This window comes from Maniola jurtina, chromosome 3 (genome assembly GCF_905333055.1).
Source record: "Maniola jurtina chromosome 3, ilManJurt1.1, whole genome shotgun sequence".
In the NCBI taxonomy this organism is placed as follows: Eukaryota; Metazoa; Arthropoda; class Insecta; order Lepidoptera; family Nymphalidae; genus Maniola; species Maniola jurtina.
This window is the reverse complement of record NC_060031.1, coordinates 239,747-264,419: the sequence shown is the minus strand read 5'-3', so window position 1 is coordinate 264,419 and position 24,673 is coordinate 239,747. Positions and strand designations below refer to the sequence as shown.

The following is a 24,673-nucleotide window of genomic DNA, read 5'->3' as shown; positions in this document are numbered from 1 at the left end:
TTGGCCTGATGGGAGGCTTTGGCCGTGCAAAGCCGTGCTGCCAGGCGATTTTGCGTTCCGGTACGATGCCGTTTAGAAACTAAAGCGGTATATGGGTTTAATAACAACTGTCATATCCCTTCCAGATTAGCCCGCTTCCATCTTAGACTGCATTATCACTTAGCACCAGGTGAGATTGTAGTCAAGGGCTTACTTGTATCTGAATTTAAAAAAATGTCATTATCTGGCTTTGGCAATGAGTACGAAGTCGGGGCGGGTCATTAGTGCCAAATAATTCAACGTACTTACCTATTATCTTATCAGTGCGTAACTGGTGCATTTCATATAAAACAATGAACTTTAAAGTAAATTAATTTAATTCCATTATCATTACCGAGAAGTGGCGCGGTTTGGTTTTGTTTTTATGGCTAAAACAGGTTACTTACCGCCGCTTTGTCTGCGGATAATTGGCATTAAAATAGCCATTCCTAATTATTTTACCGCATAATATGACTATAATTGAATGAGTTTATAGTGTAATCACTTAATTATTTTTGGGATATCGTATCATACCTACATAATTTTTTTTATTTAGGATAAGATTCAGTTTTTACCTACCTGTGTGATAAAAATGTGGAATAAAATGAAATGAAATTAAATTAAATTAAAATTGTAAATGTAATGGTTGGTTTCGATAAAAATATTATGCTTACTTACTGTAAATAATACGTATGTACATTACCAAAGTGTCTCCATTCATACATCGATGCATTTAAATAATATGATCATGCGCCAATCAATAAGACTGTTCTATTATTGTTTTTCGAATTCCGTTATCAAAAACTAGATAATATACCTGCGGCTTGATCCCCGCTAATTTAGATTTTTAAAAGTCCCGTGGAAACACTAATTTTCTGGGACAAAAAGTAGCCTATATCCTTCTGAAGGATACAAGCTATTTTTGTACCAAACTTTGTCAAAATCAGTTAAACCGATGGGCTGTGAAAGACAAGCAGACACACTTTCGCATTTATAATAGTAAGCATGGTAACAAATGAAAAATACATTTTTATTTTTGAAAACAAAAACAAAAATTAATTAAATATCTCAAATAATCGAAAATCTACTGTTTTCGAACTATGTTCTTCTCTACTTGTAATTCCGTGTATTTATTTGCAGACAGGGAAAACCATTTAATTTACCATTGAATTAGCGAATAAGCTATATCATTTACATGTAATGTGTGGAATTCCTCAAAATTCAATTGGGTTAGTGTTTACTAGGTATTAGGTATACATTATTGTAATCATCAAAAGGGCCTGAAACGAATGACGCAACTCAACAGGATAACAAAATGGGTTTCGTTTCACCTCTAAGTGGGCAAAGTGGGGTTGAAGAACCTATGAAAGCTATACGAATTTCGGTCATAGTGGTTCCATATTATGTGTATGGTAAAAAGGACCTCTTATGTGGTGGTTAACAGTGAGTGAGCCTTTTTTTACAGTGAAAACATTTCTTAATCTCATGGGAAATCAAAAATTGTACGCGGATGTAGTCGCGGGCAGCTGCTAGTACATACTACATATTATAAACGAGCGTAGTAGCGTTTTTACTTGTTTTATCCGAAATGCGTCAACGCATAAACTAGAGATACCATAATCATACCCTCGACGAGTTCAAATATCCCTTTCAAGGCGAAGGCCACGTGAATACACACTACACTGCCAAGTGCCATTACCTCCCTGAGCGAACGCCCGTTAAGGTTTATTGATGTATTTATGGCGTGCTTTCAGTTTTGTAATGGAAATAGAAGTTTTTTATTCTAATAAAACAAAGTGCTTTTGAATCGTCAAATGAATCTACTACTGGTTTGGAATAAGCTCCGAAAAGAATCAGGAAGAAACTCGGAGGTTGCTCTTTTCAGTTAACAATAGATAAAACTGCAGGAGAATGTTTTAGATAAGTTGCGACAGCTTTTTCTAGGTGACTGGGTAGGCAACTCTGATCCATGTTGGTGTTTGGATGGTTGACCCTATCCCCTAATCGGTTTGTAGTTCCTACGCGGCATTGTACAAGAATGCTCATCTCTTGGCAGCATGTATTTGCTGGTAGGGAGGAAAAGAAACAGATAATGTTGCAGTGCTCCAATTTTCTGTCTTAACCACAGGACTTAATAACAGTTACATGATTGTAGGTAGCTCAGAACAATCTCCAGTCGACAGTCGACAGTGGGCAGTCGACAGTCGTCAGTCGGCAGGCTGTGCAGTTGCAGTGTAGTGGTATACAAGCCTCGACTCGCTACTGCATTAGCCGGAGTAGAAACAGACGTATTGTTTCACGATGGCTCTCGGTTAGGGGTGACAACTTCACTGCTTCCCAGGTAGATGTACAATCATTTCACTGTTCAAAAGTACCTAGGTATTTATTAAAAATATTTTAATTTATTTTATTTTATTCTGTTCTATTATTAGGCATATACTACCACATTTCCAAGAAAACCGTTGAATTAAAAAAATTACTTCCGTAGTTTGAAAGCTTTTATTCAAAACTTGGAAGTTTGAAATATCCTTTTTTAACCCCCGACCCAAATAGAGGAGTGTTATAAGTTTGACGTGTGTATCTGTGTGTCTGTGTATCTGTGTATCTGTGTATCTGTCTGTGGCATCGTAGCGCCTAAACGAATGAACCGATTTTAATTTACTCTTTTTTGTTTGACAGGTGGCTTGATCGAGAGTGTTCTTAGCTATATCCAAAAAAATTGGTTCACTCGTTTAAGAGTTATCAGCTCTTTTCTAGTTTTCTTGTAGAAAAGAAGGTTAGATAACCGTTAGGTTCATAATATTATGTCAATTGACAAATGTCAAGCTGTCGAGATGGACGTTGCCTAAATACATAATTATTTATTTGAAAATGATGTTTTGGAAAACTCAGATACTTTAGATCGTAGGCGCGGAATAGTCCAAGAAAATCAGTTCAGCCGTTTGAAAGTTATCAGGTCTTTTCGGTCTTTTCTAGTTACTGTAATCTTCACTTGTCGGGGGTGTTATAAATTTTTAATTTACACTTGTTGATTTTGTGATCAGATTAATCTTTTGGTTCGGCTATCTACTGTATGTAGGTATTGTTTCAAAAGATCTCAGAATTAAATAACAATTTAATAAGTAATCCTTTGAGCTAATCCTTTGAGCTATGTCGGTAGCTCAAAGGATTAGCAAGCTGAAGTGGCAATGGGCAGGCCATGTCTGTCGCAGAACCGACGGCCGTTGGGGCAGACGTGTTCTGGAGTGGAGACCGCGTACCGGTAAGCGCAGTGTAGGACGACCTCCAGCCCGCTGGACCGATGACCTGAAGAAGGTGGCGGGGAGCGGGTGGATGAGGAAGGCGGAGGACCGTGTTTGGTGGCGCGCTCTTGGAAAGGCCTGTCCAGCATTGGACGCTTACAGGCTGATGGATGGATGGATGATGGATTAATAAGTACTTTGGTACAGTTAAAAATTATATCTATAGACTCTTTGAAGAGATTGTTGGTTTACCGATAAAGCCGCATATTATACAATCAATTTTTTTAGTAGGTAAGTATACTTAATTTATTATTATTTAATATATTTTGATGTACTTTACTTACTAATTAAGGTTGAATAAAAGCTTTTTATGAAGAAAGGTAGTTCACGAATTGTACAAAAATGTTTTGTAAATAAGTACATATTTCAGGCTTCATATTTTTGTTCTGGAACACAATGAGGGAAAACATTTTCATTAATTCCAAGCAAAAAGTACAGTAGATATTTGTCCAGAATTAAAAGTTAATGAACAAGTACAAAATAGAGCTATCGTAGGGACGTGACAACCCTAGCCCATTGTCCTAGGCTTTTATGAAAACTGAAATATCTTTTCAAGCTTTTGTTGCTGTAATCATGGAGTAAGGACAGAGTCGGTGACCTGACTATTGAAGGTATTATTAAGGAACACAAGTTATGGATTTAAATAAGATCGGATAAATTTCAAGAGGCTAATTTAGAACTTTGCGGCTCTGGTTCGCTTTCAATCCCAGAAATTATGAAGCGGTAGCTTATAAAAAACAGTTCTTATTAATTCCTTTTCAGAACTTTTCTAGATTCATTTGCGGAGATTTTATCATTAGAAATCGATGAAAATTCATATTTATTATTTAATTTAAAAAAAACCCAGTTTAATGGGATCCAAATAAAAAAGATCTAAATTCATCTAATTAGAAGGATAGGTACTAATTTTCCTCTCAAATTTGAGGGAAAAATTAGTTTCCTTATATTTTAAAACCTTGATTATAGTTTAGTATCCTCACTTTTGAGGGGAAAATTAGTGTCCTTATTTAAAACTGGTAAAATTTGCAATGCCTACTGAATTGATTTTAATTGTATAGTGAACAATACCAAAAAATAAATTATTATTCAGTGATTATCATACAATAATTGTCATTAATTACGTAATATTATATTATGTTGGAAACTAGCCCGCGATTTCGTTCGCGAGGTATTCGGTTTTTAAAAACCCCGTGGGAACTTTTAGATTTTCTTATAGGTTAAAATAGCCTATTCTCCAGGTCTTTAACTACATATATCCATGCAAAAAATTACGTCAATCCGGTCTGTTACGGCGTGATTGAAGGACAAACCAACAAACAGACATACTTTCGCATACTAATATTACAAAGAGGCAATACTAATACTAATAAGCGGTAAAGTTCATAAGTTTGTTTGTAGGAGGTGGTTTCTAGAACTACGGGACCGATTTGAAAATTTTTTCACCAGTAGAAAGCTGCATTATTCCTGAGTGACATGAGCTTATTTTACTTGATTTTCAAAAAATTAGAGGTCCCTACGAAAATCCTCATAAGCTAGCCGTGCGAAGCCGAGGGTAATGATTGCAATAACCTACTTGTCTGAAGAAAAATAACAATAATAACTTAATTATTCAGTGGTATCTTTGGAAATTAAAAAAAAAATAACCATAAACTTAAACGCTAAATGGAAAAGCTACAACAATCTACCCACGAGTGGAAACATTTCCATTGTTCAGTTCATTGCCTGTCGCAGGGCTTTGATACGAGCTGCAATACTTCAGGCATCGCAGGCTTTGTCGAGGGCTGGAGTCGCTGACCTATCGATCGGAGCTCCATTGTGGAGTGGTGAAGGCTGTTGCGGCAGCCAGCGGACATGCCTGCTCGAGAGGCCATCGAGACTGTAATAAGGATTACATTTACGCACAGCTACAACATGCGTAACTACTACCTTGTTGTGGATACCGTTGTACAGTCAAAGGCCTTAAATCGTTTAGCACATTAATGATCATATTCGCGTGGCACGGTTATGCACATGCGTTAGGTGTGTGTGGCGTGTTTATAGAAAAAGTTCATACGTGAGACAAATTTTTCATGCAATAGTTTCGCGTAAAACGTTGTGTTCACTTGTAAATAGCGACTACATTTAGTAAGTAAGCTTAGACTAAGTACTATTTTAAATGTTTAATGTAAGTAGCTGTAAGTGAACCTAATTAATAAAAATAAAAAATAAAATAAAAATAATTGCTACTTGAATTCTGAGGCCGACCGTACCTTGAAAATATTTGTTTGTACCACTGAATAGGTTTACTTATTCAGTGGTTTGTAGGGTTTTAACCAGGATTTCTATGGCCTAGAGATGTATGACCACTAAAGCGATGCGATGTGTGCAGGCCAATTAAACTGTAGATAGGAATGTGCTAAAAATTTGCCGGCTCTCCTAGAATCTGCTTTCCGAACCAAGCCGGGCGTAGTATCATAAGAGACATTAGTTATCCTCCATAAAATATTTATTTTTGATTTTATTTTATTTTAGTAATATTATAAATGCGATGATGTATATGTTATTTTGTTGGTTTGTCCTTTAATCACGCTGCAACTGAGCAACGGATCTACGTGTTCTTTACCAGAGCCATAGCAGTAAGATTTCTATCCTACTGCTTTGGCTCGGCTCTGGTAAAGAAAGTTAAAGTAAGTACTTAAAAAAAAGCGCTCCTATTTGCTGTTGAGTAGTACACTCAACAGCAAATAGGAGCGCAATTTTTTTTTTCGGAAAGCAATTAGATATTTTGTTGAGAAAATGATTGATTAAATTAAAGTAATATACCATAAGTTTTGAAGAATGAACCGATTTTAATTTAGTTTTTTTTTGTTTGAAAGGTGGCTCGATCGAGAGTGTTCTTAGCTATGATCCAAGAAAATCAGTCAGCCGTTTGAAAGTTATCAGCTCTTTTCTAGTTTTCTTATAGAGGTTTTTGCGTCGGGGGTTTTTTAAATTTCGAGTTATTAATATAGACATTTTTATGACGATAATAAAGAAACAAACTATGTTTACTATTGCCATCCTGCAGGAAGATTTACGTAGCAAGGTGCGTGTTTGCATTAAACAGATTAAACGCGTCAGGTCATATCGATCGCAGTTGTAAACAAAGCAGCTGCACCCACCAGTCTAGGCCTGGAGAGTGGAGAGCTGCGTCTTTACGTGCTAATGAGGTTAGCGTGGGTTCCACAAAGCGCGCGTTTTGCATGCGGAACCATAACGTTGCATTCATTATACGACGCTTCCTTTGATTTACACCCCAAAGTTTTACACTGAATATTTTTCTTTTAAATGAGAGAATTCTGTCGACCTATACTTACCTATAATATAACGCAGTTGTAAGGTCTGTGGTCTTATAAGCGGAAGGTCACATAGGCTACTTTTTATCGCGGAAAGTCAACGAGTTCCTACGGGATTTCGGAAAACCTAAATCCACGCGGACGAAGTCGCGGGCATCAGCTAGTGGTTAGGCAAATAATGCTGATAAACGATATTTAATTCCAGTTTGATGTGGTGTAGAATGGGGTAAAAGGACATTATAATTATAAATGATTTTAGGTGTAGGTATTTAGTAAGTAGGTATATTAACCTAATACAATACATATACATATACTTTTAGGCATCATTAATTATTGTACCTCAACGATAACATTTGAACGCGTTACTTTCCCGTTTTGAGTTGGCTCAATTTGCCGTTACAAGGAAAAATATGAAATGTAGGTGCATTTATTTTGCCGTACCTAAAGTAGTACCTAATATTACCTAATTAAATAATTTCATACTTTTTTAGCTTAGCAAATGAACATTCATCTAGGCTAGGACAACTAGTGTATCTTATGTTACGTCTGTGACTCTACCACCGGTTAGGAATGAAGATTCTACTGAGAAGAGCTGGCAAGAAACTCAGCAGTTGCTCTTTTCAAATCATGAAAATTACATTTTGTATGTAAAACTATCTAGCTTATGCCCGCGCCTTCATCCGCGTGAACTACACCAATTTCAAACCCCCAACCCCCCTTAGGAGTTGAATTTCCGAAAATTCTTTATTTAACGGATGTCTACGTCATAATAGCTGTCTGCATGCCGCGCCTGAACCGTTCACTAGTTTGAGCTGTGCGTTGATAGATCAGTCAGTCAGTCAGTCACTATTTCCTTTTGTATATGCAGACAATACAGTTAAATACGTATGTACTACAATTATCTTGTGGGCAACTGAAAGCTCAGCCGGTTGCTTCACGCAACTTTGTCACAAATATAAAATAAATATTTTTAGTTCAACATCCTGTTTAATCTTAGCCTAGTTTGTATCTGCATCGTTTACACAACAATGGCCTGAGTCATTGAGGTGTTTAGCCTACTGTTGCCCAATAAAAGTTACCTAGCTCAAGTTGAATAGTCGATAGCCCTGTGGGGGGTCATTGGTAGGAATAAAACGTTGTACCTACCGTGAGGGGTGCAATGGGGGTTTAAGGTGTCAATGCCCGCTTTACCACACTAAGCTGTCAACCTATCAACGCACAGCAAGAATTATAGATTAGGTATTAAATTGTGTTATCGAGTATTGGCCTCTTGCACAGCGGTGTATAATGTATCTAGTGGAAGGTTTTCAAGTTAAAGTTTATTAAATTTTAAGTCTAAACTAATCTAGCCCTAAAATCTCTCACAACAATTTCCATAAACCATGGTCCTGTAAAGTGGAAATTACTGAATCCATCGCTATTCGCCTCCCATAACTTGACTCATCGTCAACCGATAGACCTCCACAGCTGGGTATAGGCTTCTTGCAGGGACAAGCCACGAGGTCCACCACGCGAGGTCGCCATTTCAGCTCTTTGGGAACCCAATGTCTAAAGATTTTTTGAACTTGACTCCTTCCTCATAAATCAATAAGAAATCAAAGTGTAAATGTTATAACTATAGGTACCTACCTAAAATACATATGGTGTGAATATATTTTGTAAATACAAATTATGAGATAATACCTATGTCTGACTCAAGAAATAAACCACCTATAAATGGTAAAACCACACAAATATAAATAATGATAACAATATAATTAATTACTACAATGTCCTACTAGTAAATTAAATATAGTTAAATTCTATAATAGGTATTAATTCAAGGTGACATACAAAGCATTTTTTTTCTGGTTAAGTTAAAAACCAACAACGTTCAACTGTAATTAACTATAAAATGTATTGATCATTTTAACGTTATTCACCGCTACTAATGAAAATATTAATTTATATAAAAATAAACTCAAAACTGAGGGATAGGACCAGGATAGAACAGAGGAGCCGAAGCAGGTAGAATAAAGTCTGGCCCGGTAATTTATTAGATTTCAACGACTTCAATCTAAAACATAATATTTTAATCTTCGTCAAACTTACTAATAATACGTTCATAGATAATAGCGGCATGTTTGTTGGATCGCACTATAATATGTGATAACGGTTATCATTGCCATTGTATTAAGATAATAACTGTTGATTGTCAGAGGTTTTTTAAAACACTCCGGTTAATTTTGGGTACGTATCAATTTAAACTTAATAATTTTTTTTATTTTAAAATTACAAAAAGAAATAAAAAAGAAATGGGCATAGGTTTATTTCTGAAATGTTTAGTTTTGGCTGAGGAATTTAAAAAATAAGTTGGATAATAAAATTGTTGACAGCTGCAACAGCCGTTCTAAAAAAATATTCGTTTATTGAATTTCTTTAGTATTTTAACCTTTTTTAACTTTTCAACAGATATAAGGAAATATTTTTGAGTATACTTTGTGTAGATAGATATCCAGGAGAAAGCTTTCAAATGAAATGTTGACGTAGAAACATTTATTTACAGGAGATATTATAGCAGTCTATAAGGAAACCTGACTTACACGGTGCAAGAGATAATGGAATATGGCCAGAAGTTGAGGAAAACCAGTAATTGTAATTGTCTGTTCGTGTCACGTGTGGCCACATGCGGCTGTTCCGTACTCACCACCCAGCAGGTGTTATAGCACGTTATAGTATATCCTTATATCAATCGTACTTTTCACATCAGAAGTTATTACTTATTATAAAACTCTCATGATCGAAGCAAAGCTCATACAATTGTATTTATAAAAGTGAAGACAAATTCGTACGCTTGTGTGCGTAACACATACCTACCTACACAGACTACATAGATATTGATGTGCGATTCGCACCTTTTGACACCTTTGAGCATGCTTCAAAATATTATAACTTTCTTTTACCAAATTTTAATGTCATAAGAATATGTTCGACAATAATTAGACTAAATTAATTATGATAATTAGAACCCATAAAGACTTGAGGTGGAATACAATCTGCCCTATGAGGTCCTAAACTGATGAAGTATTTTAAGTCCAACATCTAGGTAATAAATAAGTACCTACGCCGTCAAAGTAATAAATTATGACGTGATAAACAAATTAATATTTATCACGTCGTAATCAATTAAATAAATAAAATAAATAAATAAATAAATAAACTTTTATTTCAGGCCATTAGACCCATAATTGTGTTAGTATGACAAATCACTTAAACTATGTTAGTAGGTACTTATTTCTAGCTTAACAACTAATTCTATAACTAAAACTATAACTAAAAAGTCCGAGGGAGCGTCTTGGCGCCTATGTGCGCACCCCCCCAGCACCTCCAGAGAGGACTATCTAGTTTCCTGGCCAATGCGCTGAGAAGTGTTGGTACTACTCAGCCTGCGCATCATGGACGCGGCACGCTTGCGCATGATCGCGTAGAAATCATCCGCGCGAGCATCCGCAAACATTGCCGACGCACTGCAGTGTCGAGGCTTCCTCAACACCGCTCTCAGCACATTGTTATATTGAACACGCAAGGCACTGTAGGTCCGCTGCCTGTAGTCCGTCCACAGACTGCACGTGTAGAATGACTGGCAGTAAGCCCTAAATAAGGTCAGCTTTACTTGCCGAGTACAGCGCGCAAATCTGCGGGCTAACATATTGCCTCGGACCGACAGAGCTCGGCGCTCTCGTTCCATGTCACTGTCATCCCTCAGGCTGTCGGTTACTACATGACCGAGATACTTGAACTCAGTTACTTGCTTCAGAGGATTACCACATAGTTGTATCTTTGGTTTAAAACTGGTTTAAAATATATTTTTGGTTTTTATTCCTTGCTTATCCGGCATTGATAGGTAGATAAATATAATAATATTATTTACAACTAGCTGATGCCCGCAGCTTCGCCCGCGTATATTTAGGGTCTGAAATCCCGTGGGAACTTTTGATTTCCCAGGACAAAAGTAGCCTATCCGTAATAGCCCGTCCCGAATTTATAACCGACAGTTTCTAAATCCCATCAATATTGATGGTGTGATCCCCTGCAGCATCAGGATTGAGGAGTTGGAATCCAATTTTTTTTATGAACCAATGTCACAAAGTTCTTCTATCGATTAAAAAAAAAATACGCAAATCGGTTCAGAAATCTCGGAGATTTCGGTGTACATAGGTAGAAAAACACAACGCCCTTTTTGAAAGTCGGTTGAAAAAGTAGCCTATGTTACTCTCTGGTCAATCCTCTAATTGTCTGTGAAAATCCCGTCAAAATCGGTTCAGCCGTTCCGAAGATTAGCCTTTTCAAACAGACAGACAGACAGACAAAAATTTTAAAAACGTGTGATTCAGTTATGGTATATTCGTTCAAATAACCATATTATGAGCTTATAATATGAGGTAGTTATTTCGAAATTACAGACAGACACTCCAATTTTATTTATTAGTATAGATACGAAAACCGATTAAAGTATAAATTTCATTAAAATAATATTATTGCTAGTAATTCATTAATTAAAATGATATACTTGGTGTTATAGGTAGGTTCTTACTTCTTAGTTATCATCAATATCAATATATTTTAACGATGTGATAAACCGACTACAATAAAATTGATATGTTATACCTATAAAGACAACTATATTAAATCTGCCTGTCCACTTATATCTATGGATGAACCTCAGGTTAGTGACGATTTTATTAAAATCATTTCAAATGCATTCGTCGCGACTAACTAAGTAAATACAATAGAAGATGTATTTTTAATCAATTTTTGTATAAAAAATAATAGAATAACGTAGCTGGGTTTTAAAATATTTATAGAGAACTATTGAAGGGATTAGCTTTATAGGATGCTATAAAGCTAATCGCATTACGACACACATTTTTTAGAGCAAAAGGATCTCTTGCTCAATTTTCGGATCTTGAGCACATCTTGAGATAGTACGCGGAGTCGCAGCCGAAGCCTTCCAAAATGCTCTATATTTCTAGAGCATATTTTTTATATTCTTCTATACATTTCTTCTTCTATACTTACACTCTATATATGAAAAACTTGTCCTGACTGACTATTCTATCAACACAGCCAAAACCACTGAGGTTAGAAATTAGCAACATGAAATTTTGAGAATGGTACCTACCCATTCTCAAAATTTTATAAGAAGGGATTTTAGGAAATTCAACCCTTAAGGAGGTTAATTGATTTTGGGCTTTCGGTCAAAAATGTAGAGCTTCGTGTTTCAGGATTTTCGGATATTCCACCCTCTCAGATTTTCAAAATTTCAGCTAGTAAAAATATTTAAAATGTCCCGTCAGTTCGTCGCAACTCCTACCTGTCCTGGTTAAGTAGGTAGGTAGGCAGGTAGGTAGTTAGTCACCTTAATCCTCCAATTAGTATACATTTCAAAAGAACGTGGTTTTAAAAAACGGTAATTAGGGTCTTTGGCTGTTGACGACATTGACGACCTGCACAGACATGGATTTACTTTACATCGCTCACTACCTGTCTATAATAATTAACCGAAACAGGAAATAATACATACGTAAAAATATTGGTGCGTTTCTGGAATCGAACCTCTCCAAAAAAAAGCAACGTCTTTATCACTATAGGCTATCACCGCTTCACTTAAAATGAACTTATCAAACTGCCCTAAACATGTACACTTAGAAGCTGCACTTAGAAGCTGCAGAAATAATAAAAAATGATAATTAATGCAGGAAAAAAAAGAAAAACTTACATTTAATAAGGTTCACTCACAGTCTACCTATTTTCACAGACGGTTTATTTTCAGTCTCGTCCGATCACTCCACGTGTAAGATTGAGCTGAGCGGGCGAAAAGGCACTTTGTTGCGTATCTCTGCTTGTTTACATTAGTCACAGATTAGACCTCGGTTAAAGTTAACAATAACAAACATGTCGGTGCTGCAGCGGTTGGTGAGGACGCGTGGAGCCGACACGGCGTCCGCGCTAGTACTGATAACGACGACAAATTCTGATAACGGACAGCTGATTGGAGTTTTTTTTTAATTGGTTTGACGGCGATCTCTTCCGTCACTCGCTCCATATAAACTTAGTTTTTTTTTTCTTTTATTCTGATACAAGTTGGCCCTTGACTGCGATATCACCTGATGGTAAGTGAGATGCGATCTAAGATGGATGGCGGGATTACTTTGAGAGGTACGGCAGTTTCATTAAAGACCCATACCCCTGATTGGTTTCTACACGGCATCATACGGGAACGCTAAATCGCTTTGCGGACTTTACCAGTAGGGTGGTAACTAGCCACGGCCGAAGCCTCCCACCAGACAACGTGAAGTATTTTCTGCTTCTGTCCTTTTATATTATGTACTACAATAAAATCTCAGTACACATTGTTTGTATTTTGTGGCCATTATCATCATCATGATCACCCATGACCGGCCCACTACTGAGCATGGATTTCTTCTCGGAATAAGAATGGTTTAGAGTTTAGACCATAGTCCGCTTTGCTCGCCCAGTGATCAGAACTTTGAGAACATTATTAACTCTAAGGCATAGTTACAGGTTTCCTCACAATGCGTGCTCGGGATCGAACCCTTGACCACAAAATATAACAAGTGAGTAAACTAATCTCAGCTCCGACCTCCCTGGAAATAGAAGGCCGACGGTTCCTAGCAAATAGATTTCTTTATATAATTGAACAATTAAAAATTTATAGTAGGTAACACCCCCGACAAGTGAAGGTTACAGTAACTAGAAAAGAGCTGATAACCTTTCAAACGCCTAAACCGATTTTCTTGGATTATAGCTAAGAACACTCTTGATCAAGCCAGCTTTCAAACAAAAAAACTAAATTAAAATCGGTTCATTAGTTTAGGAGCTAGATGCCACAGACAGATACACAAATACACACGTCAAACTTATAACACCCTTCTTTTTGGGTCGGGGGTTAAAAATCAAGGGAAAGGTAGGATTTAAAATTTTACAGTGTTTTAATGAGCATTTTATTTTGCATTAAAATAAATCAAGCGTGGGCGAATCAGTTCCACTGGATTAACTGTGGCACATAAACGATAAGAAATACCAATAATAAAATGGTTATTTCGAATAAACTAGGATAGCTCTACGAAATAAAAATAAACTTATTACGAGCTCATCAAATCGGTAAAGAGAACGTAATAAAATGTTAACTTATTTGCTTTTTTTGAGAGCTTTGCCCACCGGAGTTTAAAAATAGGAAGGTAAGTACCTGCTTACCAAGCAACGGATCGATGGGCGACGTCGGCGGTCGGGGTTCATTATAGAAACTGTAGAGACGAACCATTTCACAGGTAGCAAGTGAAAAATCACGTGAAAAGCCTTTTCATATGTAACACTTGCTACTCAAAGTTTGAAAATTATTTAAATATTTCAGTTAATCACCCATTTAATCCCACTTTATTAGTACCGGTCATTGGTTCGAGGCAAAGAGCCCGCGAGCGAGAACACTCGCATCGCTGTTAGAAAGGTTCATCTAGTTCTAGTTCAATGAATTTTCACACGTACAATCGTGTGAAAATATACTTTCCGTGAACTTTCCTATTTAAATGAATGTAGCGAACGATTGTGACTTGTGAGGGCGAAAATTAAACAAAATACTTTCAATGAAAAATCATTTGTGAATTAATCACTATGAAGAAAAATAATTGTTTCACCAAATGAATGATTTAATATAGTAATCATGCCCATCGCTAATGGAAAGCCTGTCAGCGATTTCAGAAGCTTATAGTTTTTTTTAAAAAACATAACTTCCTGTTTCCTTAATGGGTAAAGTTGTTTTCAACGAAAACCAGCTCATTGAGTGAACTGAAGGAGGATGTCTTTCAATAAATAAACAATCTAGCCGCCCCGGCTTCGCTTACGTGGAATTTATGAGAATCTTAAATCTCAAGTTCGTAGACACTGCTGCTGTTTGAGCTGTATGTTGATTATGTCAGTCAGTTAGCTTGTCAGTCAGTCATTAGATTTTAGATTGATAGTAATATTTTTGTAAAATCCTATTTCCGATGTGTTTACCCGACTGCCCAAAATGAGAAAATAGACGAATGATGGACTTTCGTACAAAACTTTCATCCCCGATTTAACCCTTTTTACGCAGAATTCCCAAAAAAAAATTCTTAGTTAGCCTACCTAAACCTGCGTTATAAAAGGAACCTACTGTCAACATTTTAAGTTTCTAACTACAACCACCCAAATGGCTTAGGCTGTGCGTTGATAAGTCTTCTTAACCGACTTCAAAAAGGAGGAGGGTCTCAATTCTTCGGAATCTTTTTTTTAAATGTATAGATAGTTTTCAATAATTATGTTAAGCCAAGGAGCTTTTGGCCCACACATGTCGGTCTTTAAATCACTTGACCTTAGACAAAGAAGTGAATTTCAACATCCCAAATAAACGGTTGATGCCAATAAATTGTAAATGATTAAAGTGGTCCGTGAGACACAAAAGGTCCAACTCCTGACTCATATTATATTATTCACATTAATGCAGCTCCATATTTGCAGTTACAGTTAATTTTTTACCTTCTCTTCTTAAAAAGGCGCAGATAGTAAGTGTAGGTCGCAAATGATTGGGCCTCGCACATCTTTAGCAGGAGAAGGTTCTTTGTCTCAACTCAAAAATATCACAATGCAACGCCCTCAATCGATTTATGAGATTCTCTAGTGATAAGATAAGGCTGAGATCTATAGATAATTATTATTCAGAGCGCATTTTGACTGCTTATACTTAAGTTTCAGTTAAAACGAGATAGATTTATGCCAGCGGTAAGTATATATTATAACGCTGTCTTCTTTTAACAGCAAAGTCAAAGTGGTATAGATTACTTCCCTAACATCAAAAACGTGCTGCCAAGTTCCTGGTTACACAGGTAGGTAATTTGCTCATCCCTTTGTGATAGAATAATTATTCTTTGTACATACTAGTATTATAGTGTATTTGTTTGTTAGTTCGTTTGTTTAGTGATGTGCTGTGGAGATAGCGCGGCAGACGCGTCGTCGCCAAGTCGCTCAAGGGCGCCCAACGGGTCACCCGGTTAGCGGACACACCACCTAACTTGCAACTTACAAGTAGGACCTAAGTGAGTCACTTGTATTGATCGCAGATAACTTTGTTCTTTGTATAGTTTTGTTTTGTTCGTAGAGCCCAAAGGACGGCTGTGTACCGTATTATGTTACATAAATACAGGATGTTACCAGAACGATAGCAAAAACGAAAATAACTATGTAGGTATTGATGATTACTGATGAGATACCTACCATCGCCGACTCCTCCGAAACCTTCGATTGTTTTTCTGAATTTACAAGTTCACAATATATAGGTACAACACTTGACGCGTTGTTGTGCGTTCGTTAGATTGTTCGTTAGATCCCACTTAGAAAGGATTTTCAGGAAATCCAGCCGAAATCAGCTTGTGTGTATTTTTCCGAGTTCGGTTCTCGGCAGGGGCAATTTGGGAGTTTACACTTTTCTTTATCTCTGAATCTGATCTGGCGGGAGGCTTCGGCCGTAGCTAGTTATCCACCAGCCGGCAAAATCGTGCCGCCGAGCGATTTTGGGTTCGGATACGATGCCGTGTAGAAACCGATAAAGAATACCTATAGGTTGACCAAAATACATACACACCCCTACCAAGTTAGTCCGTTTCCATCAGACTGCATACGGCCCTGAGTTCTAGAATTTTGAGCCTTTATTACGGCGGGTATTTTTATAAAAGGTGTGCTTGACATAGTCATTATTCTTCGTAATAAATGCCCCCACTAGATAGATAATGAGGCAGAAAAAGAAAAACAGTTTCGTTGAGTGGAAAGTGTGGGTTAAGTGTGCGGCGACTTGGCGTCGTCGCGAAGTGCAACAAGTGACCTACACCGCACGCCAGTGACCCCGACCTGTTTAGGCAGAGCTCTACTTTGTGACGTCATGTGTTATGTTACCGCCAATATCTGGGCGTACCTACTTACGAGCTTCTTAGAACGACAAACGATCCTTTAAACAGCATTTCAAATCAATAAAATCCCATTGGATAATAATAACGGATTTTGAAGGCCTCTCTGGCGCAGTGGTAAGCGCTGTCTTTTTAGTGGAAGGTCCCGGGTTCGATTCCCGGCAGGGGTTAGAATTTTGTAATTTCTAAATTTCTGATCCGGTCTGGTGGGAGATTTCGGCCGTGGCTCGTTACCACCCTACCGGCAAAACCATGACGCCAAGCGATTTAGCGTTCCGGTATGATGCCGGGTAGAAACCAATGGATTATGGGTTTAATGAAAACTTACATACCCGTTCCAGGTTGGCCCGCTTCCATCTTAGACTGCATCATCACTTACCACCAGGTGAGATTCTAGTCAAGGGCTAGTTAAAAAAAAGGGTAATGATGCGGCCCTGTGGCGCACCACGGCACTGTGTCGCTCTGGCGTAAATGAAGCTTAACACTCATAGCATGTAAGTACACGGTAACCAAAATAAAAGGCTTACCAAGTTAAATCGTGACTAAAACTGAAACCATAAATTTCCAAATTCGCCGCACGCAAATCTCGCGGGCCGCGGCACATGTTTCACCCCCGCCGCGGCCTATGGCGTGCTGCGCCCGTCCCATAACTTATGCTGATTCATTTGCTTACCTCGTTATATTTCCAACTTTTCTACGTAAGTAGGTACCTTCTTAGTTACAAAACATACTTAACTAATTATTATTTTTAAGGAAATAAGGGTTACAATTTTGTCACGTTGCGATGAATGGTGTTAGCCATCAGTCGTTGAATTAGGCATGTTAATCATGACTAATATTCACCTTTCCCCTCCAAACTGACCTCCTAATAAGCGTAAAGCTTTAGCTAGGAATTCCTGTGACGGAGTGTAGAAGTCACGTGCCTTTTACGATTTCTAATTTGCCTGTCTGTCTTTTTGCCTGTTTGTCTGTTTGTCTGATCTGTCGATCTGTTCTCGACATTGTGGAGAGCACTCCAATATCCAAATGAAAGAAATATTGTGCAAGAAAGCTGATTCGTGGCAAGCACCTTCAGCAATGGATACAGTACAGAAAGAGAGAATCATGGGATATCCCTGATTCACTCTTTCTGTAAAGTGAGGATATCTATAAAAATACTTTGACAAACACTTTGAGAAATTATGGGCAAAGGCAATAGTTATAGAGAGTCAAATAATACCTATCATAGAATATTATATAAATTTACTGGCACAAGTTTCGTTCCACAAAAGTTACACATAACTATGTAACAACAGTAAGTGAGTAAGAGCATTTCGGAAATAGTTTTGGCAGAACAGTTATCAATGAATGGGTTCAGTGAATAAAGCGTTGTGTGAATGGTTATTCGCAATAAATCTTGATAGCCATGCATTACGGTTGGCGCCTTAGTTACTACAATAGCGCCAATACCGGATACAGATAACGTTTATGAGTATTTATCTTACAAAAAGCCGTGATGGCCTAGTGGTAAAGACGTCCACCGTCGGGAAGTTGGGGGTTCGATTCTGGGCAACTCTAACTTTTCGGAACTCTGTGCGTTTTAAACAATTAATAATGTCTGTAAAGGAAAACATCGTAAAGAAAACTGCATGACCAAGAGAATTATGGAGAACATAATGTTCTCAAAGTTATATGAAGTCTACCAATCCGCACGGCCAACGTGGCAGACTGTGGTCTAAACCCTTCTCATTCTGAGAGGAGACCCGTGCTCAGATTTCACAATGATCAATTTACCAAAAGAAAAATAACTAGCTGATACCCGTGACTGAAACCGTGGAAATTCGTTGATTTTCCGGGATAAAAAGTAGCTCAGGTCACTCCAGGTCTTTAACTATAAACATACAAATAATTACGTCGATCCGTTGACCTGTTGCGGCGTGATTGAAGGACAAACTAATAAACCAACATACGAACACACTTTCGAATTAATAATATGGTTCGTTTTATAATAAAGTCAACTTACTCGAGTTTCAATCCAGCACGCATTCCATTACGCACACCATGACAAAACCATTATCACAAACACAGAAAACCCTTCATCAAATCCCCATTAAGCCCTTCCCACTTCATTATCAACACCATCTATCAACCCCACATAAACCCCATCACAAATAACACACTAATTCACTTCACATCCGTGTGCTATCAATGCACATTTTCGCTTCACTTTTTGATTGCACGCACACTTCGATTTTCCCCCTAATTTTCTCGTACGACGGAGTTTTCAACTCTACAACAGATGCATGGGGCAAAACTATGCACACTAAACTGAGGATCCACTAAAGGACAATGTCTCGAGAGCTATAAATGTAGTGAAAACGTTATAAATAGGTTTAATGCTGTTGTTTACAAATAAAATGTGCAGGGCGGGCGTAGGGCGGCGTGCGGGCGGCGTGCAGGGCGGCGTGCGGGCGGGCGGGACGCGCCGCGCGAGGTCGTCGGCCGCGCCGCGTTGCCATGGCGACGGCTGCATACATCGATGCAATTCGGGATGAATATGCATGGATGCGTTGATCTTATTCTAAGGGTAATCTCATATTGGTTTGACGGTTGATGTGACTTCGATGTATATATTCGATGTATATAAAAGGAACTGACAGTTAACTTACGTAGACCGGTGGACCTCAAACCACTGTGTCTGGAAACTTGAGACTTTGCATGTAATTAGGTGTTCTCAATTTTGTATATCCATACTAAGAAGACTAAGAAAGGATTCTAAGAAACTTCCATGTTAAAAAAATGTAAATCTACGCGGATGAAGCGAAAGTGTGTCTTGACGAAAATTGGCAGAGATCATAATATTATAAGCTTACGTACACTAAGTGTATTTTGCCTCAGAAAGTATCTATTTCGAACCCAGCAGAAATGCAGACATCGACCTACTTGCAATAAACAACCTCATTCGGTTGCACGTGTTCAATTTCGTGTAAACTATTGATCAATAGTAAGTAAAGTAATGTTACATCGATCGGCCTGTGGGATATGTTTCATCTACCACGAGTTCGCGTGTATTTGTTTGTTTAATTTCTTTGAAGTCGTTCTGGCTCTGCGTCTCACACGTCGCCACCAGGCAGCGATATAAATGTTCCACTAGATGGGACGCTTCATAGTGACAACATGTTCCATGTTCTTCTTGCATCTTTGAAAAGAGTAACCGCCGAGTTTCTTGCTGGTTCTTCTCGGTAGGAAAGGCATTCCGAACCAGTGGTAGATGCTTTTGACGTACTTGTAAAAGTCTAATTGAATAAAAAATAATTTGAATTTGAATCATAATCCGCTTTAAGGTGAACGCACACGTCTTATCCGAGCCGAACGCGTTGAACGAGCCGAACGAAACGAATTTAAGAATAATGTACCTAAATTATGAAATGTCATGAAACCTCGCATACGCGTCGAATCGTCCGAATCGGAAGTGTGCATGAGGTTTCATATAGATAGCATAAATATTCATGTGCATAACATTAATGTCATTAATTATCTCCTAACATAACCTAACCAAACTAGATTTTGGCACCCTTTTTCTTCCTCTGGAATTTTCCGATTGTTAGCCATATCACTAAGGGAGTTGGCTAACTCCCGGCTTACGCGATTTCGCTGCGACATACACATACATGTAAGATACAGCATATCATATATTTATATCGCAGCCACCAGGTATATGTATTCAGTAACCGGCACCAGGTGAAATATCGGTCAAGGCTCAGCTGCTCCATTTTATAAACTGTGCTGTTTAGTTTGATAGGAGAGTCGCTAAAAATAGTTTCTTGCCAGCTGACTCAGTAGAACCTGCTGTCCGAACCGGTGGAAGACCTATCATAAGTTAATGAATACTCGTCTGAGTTTTGTTGTGGGCTTCTTATCAGACCAGAGCGCGTTAAGAACCCTCGTATCTTTAGTTTCGAGTTACGTAATTAATTAGGTAGGTATCACCATTATCTTACAAATTCCACAATAATTGACGATTAAAAAGTATACAGTGGTAAGTTAAGTAGGTACCGATCCAATTTGAATTTCTATAGACGACCCGACCCGGCTTCGCTCGGGTGGAATTTATGGAAAACGAGAGGATGCCCGCGACTTCGTCCACGTGGATTTTGGTTTTTAAGGATCCCGTGGGAACTGTTTGATTTTCCGGGATAAAAAGTAGCCTATGTCCGTCCCCGGGATATAAGCTAACCGTGTTCCAAATTTCGTCAGAATCGGTTAAACTGTTGGGCCTTGAAAAGGTAGCAGACGGACACACTTTCGCATTTATAATATTAAGTATGGATTTTCTCTAACAGATCTACATTATAAAGGTAGAAAATAAGATTTTCAATTGCTGTATACAGTCAGTTTCTTCTTTATTGAATTTATAGTTATGTATTTGAATTTTAAGTAAACTCACTTTTTTTTTAAATAAGATCAATTAATACTTAATCAACATTTTAAGGGTTCATTTGTTTTACTGCCATCTAACGGATATTGACTGTACTCCGTACGTACTAAATAAAGCTCTGACAACGCTCTTGTTTCACGGCGAGGTGGTTCTTTTTTTCAATTACTAAAGTGGTTACGTGGTTCTGATGCATTCTGTAAGATGGGGTAGTTGATTTATTTTTTGTAGAGTTCCGTAATCTAACAGCTGTTATCAAGTAAAGACACAGTAAAGAAAAATGTGTTGATGGAACATCTATGTGAATATTGTGAACAGATTCGGAGTATAACAAGTGTAAATTAAAAATTTATAACACCCCCGACAAGTGAAGGTTACACTACAGTAACTAGAAAAGAGCTGATAACTTTCAAACGGCTGAACCGATTTTCTTGGATCATAAGCACACACTCTCGATCGAGCCACCTTTCCAACAAAAAAAAACTAAATTAAAATCGGTTCATTAGTTTAGGAGCTACGATGCCATAGACACACAACACACACACACAACACACAAACACACGTTAAACTTATAACACCCTTTTTTTTGGGTCAGGGGTTAAAAAATAACTTTCAAAACCACTTGCGCCTGCCATGACTTTGTACAATTGCTATTTTTTCAGGTTAGGCTCCAGCTATTTATGATTTACGATAATATTATCTAGTGTTATAGAGGCATACATAATTACATAATACTATAACTAATACCTACAAAAATAAGAGTAGGTATATTATAAATATTTATAGATATTTACTTAAATAAAATATTTGTTTACAATACGAGTAGATAAGTCACGTCACAAAAACCATAGCTATCCATAAAATGTTTCAACCGTTCCCATACCATAAATTCCATCGCGTTGAAATAAAATCACTGACGCAGTTTATCCAGAAACAAGTCTATTTTTCCAAGAAATAATGGAAAGAATAAATTAGTATCCAAAAATAAACAAATGGTTTATTTTTGGACGGGATGCTAAAGCTTTCAACGCAATATTTTTACCTCGATGATTTTGAATGGTTGATTTGAATGGTAACGTAATATTATATGCTCGTATTAATGGGTATCCTATTTTTCTAATGCATAGATAATTGATTTTTATTAGGTACATAGGTATATATTATAATGCCTGCGCTTATTGTTCTACCACTTGCTACATTATTCGTCAAATTCTTGAAAAGCCGGCAACGCATTGGCATTTCCTCTGATGCTGCAAGTGTTCATGGGTAGTCATTTAGCATCAGGTGACCCGACTGCTTGTTTTTTCGGTATTTAAATTACAAAGACAACACTGTAATTAATAATTTAGTCAATAATTTAGAGTGGTCCACCTGCTGCCCAGTCATTATCCCTACATCGTTGTAAATCCTGCACTAATCCCAGGATTAAGCCGTCACCTTACCGAAATCCCTTCGAGTTCAAGGAACCAGGCGCTTGTAGGGTTGCCAACTCTTCGTTTTTAGATCTCATAATCAAATACACTTTGTCTCTTACCTTTTCACGGCCCAGTTGCCACCAATTTTGACGAAAGCTACAGAGATACCTCTCATCGGAGACGGACAGGCTATAATTATTTATCTGTCCCGGAAAATCAAAGAAAACGCACGAGATTTTTTAAAACGTTATTCCACGCGGACGAAGTCGCAGCTAAAACCTATTATCTTCTAGTAGGTAAGTATCTAATATCTTCCTTTCAGCCTTTTTCTGGATATGGACCATCCAGAGAGCGCGCCATCACACACGGTGTCCACTTTTCAGCGCCATAAGTTGTCATCTAATATCTTACCATTATAGAATAACAGAAATTACTTTATCTATGCTTGAGTTGTTTATCTACTTACTCTGAGAATAAATACATGCATGCAGTCCGGGCACAATTAGTGCGACACATGTTTTTCGGAGCTTTTGCAACGCTTTGTTGATGGAGTCAAAAGCTGCGAGAAAGCTTTGTCGTTGATTATGCTTGGGCAGCTTATTCGCATTTTGATGATCTAGAGCTCACTTATGAAAATCCGTTCGTCAATGGTTTTTAACATGATTTTTGACACTTGACAACCCTAAGTTTCCAGTATTTCGGCCGTATGTGGCTCGGTTCCAAATTTTTTGCTGTCAGACTCCTGTCCCGCCGCCATTCTGGACGCTGGGAAATATTTGTTGTCATTCCGTGTCATCTTATTTATTATCGTAATTGATTCATCAGCTCTATTAAATTACTTCAGACACCAGAAAAATAAACTAGGGAAAAAATGGAAAAATACCGTGTATTAGGCAGAGTCAGTAACTGTCAGTCAGTATGTAATTGACTCGTGTGTTTCGCATCGGTAAATCCGAACTGTGGCTGACAGAACTTGTATATTTCCGATCATCATCATCATCATTATGATCAACCCATCGCTGGGTCACTACTGAGCGTGGATCTCCTCTCAGAATGCGAAGGATATGGCCAGTGCAGATTGGCACACTTCACACCTTTGAGAACATTATGAGAACTCTCATTCAAGCTGGTTTCCTCACGATGTTTTCCTTCACCGTTAAAGCAAGTGATAATATTTGTTTCAGACGCACGTCTGAAAAGTTAGAAGTGCATGCCCGGGATCGAACCCCCGTCCTCCCGAATAGGAGGTGGACGTCTTAACCACTAGGCTACCATGGCTTTTTTTATAGTTATTATATTATATTAGTAAATATTAGTATGGAAAAACACAATTAATTATTACTCTCATTTATTTATTATTCTAATATTACCTTATTTAAAAAAAAATGTTTACAAAAAATTACAGAAATAACAAACAATAAAATAACAGAAACAAAAGAGAAATCAAGCCACCTTTAAAAAAAAACTAAATTAAAATCGTTTAGGAGCTACGATGCCACAGACAGATACACAAATACACACTTCAAACTTATAACTCTTTTTGGGTCGGGGTTAATAAAATAACAGAAACAACAGAAAACTAAAGTGACGAAAGAAAAAAACATTAACAATGAATATTATTATGAAAGTCGTAGCTTTAAGATTAAAACATTAGCTAAGCCTGCTTTTAGTCAACTTATTCGTGAAAATTCACTCCCCAAATCCTACTTAGAAAAGTCCCGTGTGCTCCACATATACGCAAATCCGCTTATCACTCCATTTCCTCTGCAACGCACACACTACACACTACACACTATACACTGATCGAAATTGTAGCTTTCTCCTGATTTATGAATCCGTAATACTGGAACCATATTTACTTTGCCATAAATTGTTTGCGCGTTTGCATATTTTTGCAAACAACATTTTTAGGGTTCCGTACCTCAAAAGTAAAAACGGAACCCTTATAGTATCACTTTTGTTGGCGCTAACTCAGATCGCGCCAACAGATACCTACATTTTGTGATCTCAGGATTTTAATTTTATTATTATTAATAGTAGTGAAATAAAACATAACTTACTCATAATTAATGCTGTATTTCTTATACTTTACCACTTGTCTTTACAATTTGCCACTTTAACACTTTAACACTTGACAATATTCCACTTCACACTTTCTCGATTGGAGTACAAAAATACACTGACTGAGCGGGCTGGCCCGACTCTCGAAGAAAACTCCAACTACTTCCGG

The 24,673-nt window shown here is 37.6% G+C and overlaps 1 protein-coding gene and 1 long non-coding RNA gene across 3 annotated transcripts in view; both read right to left on the bottom strand.

The window, feature by feature from the left end:
- The window catches only part of LOC123881066 (rhomboid-related protein 2-like), a 28,981-nt gene extending 10,100 nt beyond the window's left edge, over positions 1–18,881 (bottom strand). The window contains exon 1 of one of the 2 annotated variants that reach the window (XM_045929631.1): positions 18,617–18,881. The gene's annotated coding sequence lies outside the window, so the exon portion shown is untranslated. Of the gene's footprint in view, positions 1–12,392; positions 12,613–18,616 lie in introns of those variants that run through there. The other variant, XM_045929630.1, reaches the window with a different exon arrangement.
- Positions 1–24,673, bottom strand: part of LOC123881079 — a 283,317-nt gene that overhangs the window by 185,025 nt on the left and 73,619 nt on the right. The gene's annotated exons all lie outside the window — the stretch shown is intronic.